The sequence below is a fragment of the Eptesicus fuscus genome, chromosome 20, assembly GCF_027574615.1.
Source record: "Eptesicus fuscus isolate TK198812 chromosome 20, DD_ASM_mEF_20220401, whole genome shotgun sequence".
NCBI classification, from domain to species: Eukaryota; Metazoa; Chordata; class Mammalia; order Chiroptera; family Vespertilionidae; genus Eptesicus; species Eptesicus fuscus.
In genome coordinates, this window is record NC_072492.1 from 40,994,597 (window position 1) to 41,001,659 (window position 7,063).

The following is a 7,063-nucleotide window of genomic DNA, read 5'->3' on the forward strand; positions in this document are numbered from 1 at the left end:
CGCACCCGGGGATACCAGCCCACGCTGCCAGGGGCCTGCTAGACTCTGAGGTGAGGAGGCTCCATGTTCCTGGAGCAGAGTTTCATCAAAGGTTTGGTCCCAGCTGCCCTTCAGGTGTGTGCAGGCCCTTTCCAGGCCCACCTCTGAATTCCCCAGGGCAGGTAACCCTAACGGCCTGAAGTGTGCAGTCTCCGGGCAGAGTGTCATCCAGCCGGAACATATCTGTCCTGCTCTTGGCCGTGGGCGCAGTTACCAGGGGACAGTCTAGCCTCCACTTCCTTAACCACTGGAGAGGTGCGTCTGGTGTAGACTTGGCTCCAGGTCCCCCCTTCCTAGGTGGGAAGGAGTTAAAGTTGGTGGTAGAAGAACGTTGACCTTGAGTTTAGCTGTGTCCCCGTGACGTGGGCCAGAGATGAGGGGGATGATGTCCAGTTCCAGCCAGAACGAGGCTCTCTCTTCCCCACTCTGGACTGCTTCCATTTCATTGGTAGAATATCTACAAAGGAGAGGAATTCATTAGTACCTTGGTAAAGGAGAAAGGGAGAATTGCATTCTGAATGTTTTTCTGGGGTGTTTTCCCTAATCAAAACCAGCTGAGTGAGGGTGGCCTATTCTGTTACCAACCACCTGGGTTACCAACAGCCTGATTTCTATCCCTGTCTTTTACACATTTCTCCCATTTAAAGTCCTGTCCCCAGGCTTCAGTCCTCTGCTCTTGCCTGTGGAGAGATCTCAACTTCTGAGATCATATCCACCCTAGGCCTCTGGGATGCTGATACACACATGTCTCCTCTGAAATCCCTCTCCACCTCCTGGCCCGGATTTCCTGCAGCCCCTGGGACCTCCTGCTCCACTTCTTGGGCCCAACCTTGCTCTCCTGTGAGGTCTGCTAGGGAGGTACTCTGCTCTGAGGAAGGAATGGTTCTGAATAATCAATATAATTTTTCCTTGGAGATAACCAGTCTGCCTGTGTAGACCCAGCTGCCAAGGGCACTGTTGTTGCTGGATGTGAGCCTCATTGGCTGTGGTGCAGCGTGAAGGGGAGCTGGGGGAAGGATGTGGGAGCTGTGAAGAGGAAGCAGGCATGAGGAGCCAGAGAGGCTAGGCAACAGACGCACAGCGTGAAGTTTCTATCTCTTCTCTAGGCCTCTGACCAGTTAGACTCAACATCTGGATATAAACTGAGAAAAGGGAAAAATACAACCCTAGCTCACAACCTAGACATTTGGTTTGCATGCCACTGAACATCTGGACACTGGAAAATATCTGGTTTGGGAACTATAACTGTAGTTTCCTTTCAAATTTTGGAACTTATGGTCATATTTGATGGCCATAAGACCTTAAACAAACATGTCTTTCACTCTTGCACATCTTGAAGAGATCTCTGTGTGCACAACATCATAGATAACTCACGCTTTTCAAAGCTTCACAAAGGGCAAAGGACAAATACACAGAGTCCAGGAGATCCAGATAACTGAGTGTGGTTGGGGAAGTCTGTGTAGACATGACTCTATTTACATCATAGAACACAGAGGAACCTCTGGAGAGCACTATTCCCGTCCTCTCCCTCCGCCCCCACCACTCAGGATGTGTGTTGGAGCGCATCCTCCTCTGTCCATCAGCAAATGAGATCCCGGGCGGACTGGTGCTTGGATACCATGGCAGTGACGCGGCCCACGCTCATCAATTTTATAAGCTCCGCTTTATTGGTCATTTAATAACCAGCTGAGGAGCCAGTCCAGGAAACAAGGCCTTCTTTTTCCAGGAAACTACTTGTCTTGGCTTTGGAATAGCTTTCCCAGCCGCCTCTGGGCTGAAGAAGAACACAATCATGACCTCTTTTTGCCAAAATCTCCAGTTCTGCCACATCAGCATGATTTGTCTCCCTCTCTGGGAGGGGCCAGGCTGCGATGGGGGTGGACCCTGTCCAGATGGCCCTGGGAGACTGGAGCCTGGTAGAGAGATGCTGAGGAGGTCACATTCTGATTGTAAGCCAGCTGAATGGCCCTGCAGAGGTGACAGCATGCCTGAGACTGTTCAGTTTCCTCTCCTACTTCATCTCAGAATCTCAGAACAACCAGCGACATTGTAGTTCTTTCCCTCATTTTGCAGATGAGGAGACTGAGGCTCAGAGAAGTGACCCAACTTGCCTAAAGTCATGTAGCTATTTAGTACTAGAGCTGGGGTCTGAACTCAGACTGATTCGAAGCCTTGTGCTCTCCACTCTAACCCAAGGCCCATAGTATCCACTGCAGAGACAAAACCAACCCTTATGAAGCAGGAGTTGACAGCGGAAAGGTGGGCGGGGCTTGCAAAAGGAAGCTAGTTGGAATAGCCATGAAAGGCTTCCAGAAAAAGGGGCTACATGAGCCTTGAAGAAAGGGCAGGATATGGTGAAAGGAGGAAGGAGAAGGCATGGCAGCCAGTGAACAGCATGGGCAGGGAATGCAGAATTGGGTTTGGATGGCTCATGGCCCAACAAGGGGAGTTGCTTAATTATTGGTATTCTGATTTTAAATAATAGCCAGATGTGAGAGGGCTCTTTTTTAAAAAAATATTTTTATTGATTTCTTATAGAGAGGAAAAGGAGAGGGATAAAGAGTTAGAAACATTGATCAGCTGCCTCCTGCACACCCCCCCACTGGGGATGTGCCTGCAAACAAGGTACATGCCCTTGACTGGAATCGAACCCGGGACCCTTGAGTCCACAGGCCAACGCTCTATCCACTGAGCCAAACCGGTTAGGGCTGAGAGGGCTCTTAAAACCCCCACAAAGATGCCCCATTAGAAAGAGCTACCCTTAGGACATTGCCCATACCGAGAGAGCTCCAACAGTTGATTAAAACTGTACTGGTCACATAAGGTTTTTTCTGCCGCTGTCTTTCCTTGCCTTTTCTCATTCCAACACTGATGAAGGCAGTTCAGGAGTAAGGTGGGGAAATAGTAAAAAAGCTAACACCCCTTTTTATATCATACGTGGGCCCCAAAGTAGGCCTAGGCGTTGGGAGGCAAAATTTATATTGGACAAAAGTTTAAGAGTATTGATGTTAATCTGAACACACACACATATGTTTGTAACTGGAATTGACTGAAAAAGCTATGAATCCGCCTGACATTTCATCCACAAGAAAAAGGAGGCCCAGATTGGATTGAAAGACAGACATGAGAAAGAGTAAAATTGCTGTCTGCTAACTCCCTCTAGAGTTTGGCTTGGTTAAAAACAAGAAAGCAAAGAATTCCACTCCTGAGAAAAATGGAGGAGCTGTACTTTTCCCCATTCCTCCCACCAAGTGGAACTAGAACCCTAGGCATGAGCTGGAAGACCACAGGAGGAAGACTTGAAGGGTGGAGGGAAGGCGGGCTGGCCATAGACCTCGGTGATGACACAGCGGTGAGTTCACTCAGCTTGCTTTTTGTTTCATGTATCCAAGACTGGAACAGCAACCCAGAAAAGCCAGTGGGTGCAGACAAAGCCCCAACAAAAAGCCTGCTCTCACTAGCCCAAGGACCAGGAGAGGGACCGCCCAACGAGACAGGAAACTCTTAGAAAGTAACCCCTCTACTCCAGCCAAACACCTCGGGACAAACTGCGGCCCCATCCATGTTGGCAAAGGTTGAGTGAGGAGCCTGGACTTCCCCTCTTTCGAGGGTGAGGCTGTAACAAGGTCCTCTTCACATGCCCACTGGGGTGCTATCAGTCAAGGCCAAGTAGGGGTCGGAGATTTTCATTCCAGCGGCCAGTAACATCCCTGAACACCCCCACCTGGCAGTAATAAGGCGCTCTTCCTGTCTCCACTACAGTGCTATCAGAGGAGGCCCAGTGGGGTGGCAGGACTTTCCCCATTACCCAGTGATAACAAGGACATCCCCATCGTGTGTCCCTGGGGACTGGGTGGGGGCAAGCAGAACTCTCACCCCTGCCCAGCAGTAATGAAGAATAACCCCCCGCTTTGGGTATCAAGAGAGATCAAGTGAAAAACCTGGACTTTTACCTCCACCTGGAAATAAGCAGGGACGCCCACCTTTCTTTCCCTAAGCAGCGTGGGTGAAAACCAGCGAAGACAGAAGAATTAAATAAGTCCAGAGTCTCCTAATTTGAAAATATTTAGGTATCAATTAAAAATCAGTCATCACCCCATATAGGTAGCAGTTAAACCCCTAAATGGATGAGGTTTTCTTTCTTTTTTTTTTTTTTTGAAAAGCAACACACTCCATTTCATTTACCCGACACGCTTCCTGCTGTCCTGTCAGGACCACTGAGCCTTGCAACCAAGTGTCCATCATTAATTACATTAATTAGGTGGGATGCTATGCAAATGTAAGTCATCCTGCAATGAAGACCTGGGCGGGGGGGGGGGGCGGGGTTGGGGGGAGAGGGGACCTTTTCCTCATCGGAGAATAAAACACTGCCCATTCGCCGTGGCCTTTCATCTCGCTGAGCAACTGGAGAGTAGGAAGACAAAAATAACTCTTTCGTATTGATCATCAAAGGCGTAAAAAGTCAGTTCTGCTTCTGTGGTCGCTTCTGAACAATGTGGTCAGACTGTAAAGCGGAGAAAAGATTTCTCAGGCCGCCCGAACGGCTTCCTCCTGCATTCGGGGAGAAAAGTGCCTTCGTGATTCTGCTCAAGACCGCGCTGGCCCTGCACAGGGAGCCGCGGACGCCCCTCCATCCGGTCGCGGACCCTTCCCCGTGTCTTGGGTGCCTAGGAGTCGTCTGGTTCAATGACACGCGCGGCAGCCTCGGGACCTGGGCCAGGGTCATGATTGATGGATCGATCGAAGGATCGATCAGCAGGTTTGCGCCTGATGCAGGCGCCCTCCTTCCTCTGACAGGTGAGAACAGTGGTCGGCAAACTGCGGCTCCCGAGCCACATGTGGCTCTTTGGCCCCTTGAGTGTGGCTCTTCCACAAAATACCACGGCCTGGGCGAGTCTATTTTGAAGAAGTGGCGTTAGAAGAAGTTTAAGTTTAAAAAATTTGGCTCTCAAAAGAAATTTCAGTCGTTGTACTGTTGATAGTTGGCTCTGTTGACTAATGAGTGTGCCGACCCCTGGGTTAGAAAACTACCCCCGCCGAAACCGGTCTGGCTCAGTGGATAGAGCGTCGGTCTGCGAACTGAAAGGTCCCAGGTTCGATTCCGGTCAAGGGCATGTACCTTGGTTGTGGGCACATCCCCAGTAGGGGGTGTGCAGGAGGCAGCTGGTCGATGTTTCTCTCTCATCAATGTTTCTAGCTCTCTATCCCTCTCCCTTCCTCTCTGTGAAAAATCAATAAAATATATATTTAAAAAAAAAAAAAAGAAAAAAAAGAAAACTACCCCGAGAAACCCTTTAGAGCATCCAGGCTACAGAACAGATACATGTAGAGTTATTTTTGTTTCAAAGACATATATTCCCAAGTTGCCATGTTTCCCAAAGGAATGGGGCCCAGCAGGTGTGAGCGGGGTGGCGCCCTCTCCCCCCCTCACTTGGAGGCGCCCAGGTGCACCAGGGCCAGGACGGTGGTGTAGCTGTGGAACAGGTCCTCGTCCCGCACCTCGCTGTCCCGCACCTCGCTGTCCCGCACCTCGAAGCGCGAAGTGCCCGTGACCATGCGGTCGCACCCGATCTCCCCGTTGCCGAAGAAGCCAAACAGGGGCACGCGGGGAACGCCTCGGCCTCCACGTTGCCACGGCCCGGTTAGAGCTGGGCGCCCCGGCCCACGCAGGCAAACATGACGCCCACGGTGTCCCGCTCGGGGATTGTGGGAACCCCTTTCACGTCCCGCGTGATTCAGGGTTCCGGTTCAGGGTGCGGGTTCTGGAGAAGGCCGCACACAGATGAAAGGAGACTTTAGAAAAGGTTTAATTTGGGAAATGGGGGCCAGGCGGTAGTCCAGCTCTGGTGGGAGGACTACGCCTCGCTCTGGCTTTTCCATCCCTTTTATTAAGATTAAAATGATAGGATACACCCTTACCCCTGGGCAGGAAACTCCAATAAAAGCCAATCAGTGAGTTTAGGACTAACAGGTGGGGGCTTCTTCAGCTGCCAATATCTAGTCATTAGCCCTGACCCTTTAGAGCAATTAAGGTTGACCAGCCCTCCGAATTCCCTGCCCTCAGCTCTGTTATTAAAACAGGGAGCGGCGTCCGGCAGGGGGTGCCGGCGGCCTCCACCGCCTTCTCGGCGCCCCCGTCCTTGCTCAGCAGCACCGGCCACTCTCCGACAGCCCCTCCACGCCGCTGGGCACGTGCCAGAGGTCAGTGACACCAGGTTGGCCCCCTGGCCCCCGGCCACCACGACGTTCGTGTCGCCGAAGGTGCGGACCCCCCCTGGCAGCAGTGGTAGCCGAGCACCAGCACCCTGCGGAGCCCGGGTTGTCCAGGAGGCTTACTTCGGTGAGGCCACGTCTTTCGAGCGTTCAGTTCTTTATTCCTTCCACCTGCGGGAACAGCAGGGCAAACCCAGACTCCCCGATTTCTATCTCCTGAGGCCGGTGGCTCCCCGAGCCCATGGGAGTCACGACAATCCCGGGGGCCACGACCCCCAGGACCTGGCACTGTCTCGGGAACAGCTTCTCCAGGGCGATGGCCTTCTCCATCGTCGCTCTCCATCGTCGCTCTCTTCCTGGCTCGCTTGTGACCCCGACACTCTTCCCGGCTGATGAACGTGTCCCAATGGGCCACACAGAGGACTGTCTGCGGTAAGAGGTGCACATTCTGCAGCCCCGGCCCGCCCGCCGCTCAAGAATATGGAAGCTTCACGCACTTGCGTGTCATCCTTGTGCAGGGACCATGCTAATCTCTGTCGCGTTCCCATTTTAGCGTCTGTGCTGCCGAAGCGGGCACTGGCTGAGGTTTTCTAATGACACTTCCCAACAAAAGGGGGGGGGAGAAAATTGGAAGTCGGAGATAGACGCTACCAAAAGTTCGGGAGAGAGCGGCAGAAGACTCACAACGGAAATAAAAGGCGTGTTCCGAGAAGCTGGGAGAAAACCAGGAGAGAGCGCCGCCCCCATTTAGAGTTTGAAAAACAGACACGCTGAGAGGCTAAGCCAAGAAGTGGGCTGATTGAGGACTCAA

General features: G+C 52.1%; 1 non-coding gene and 1 pseudogene across 1 annotated transcript; both read right to left on the minus strand.

Moving 5' to 3' along the window:
• Nucleotides 1-5,466: 5,466 nt before the first annotated feature.
• Nucleotides 5,467-6,800, minus strand: LOC103297175 (F-box only protein 22-like; annotated as a pseudogene).
• LOC114227159 (U6 spliceosomal RNA) lies at nucleotides 6,727-6,829 on the minus strand. Its single transcript, XR_003613255.2, has one exon. It is a non-coding gene; the product is annotated as a U6 spliceosomal RNA (small nuclear RNA).
• Nucleotides 6,830-7,063: the final 234 nt, after the last annotated feature.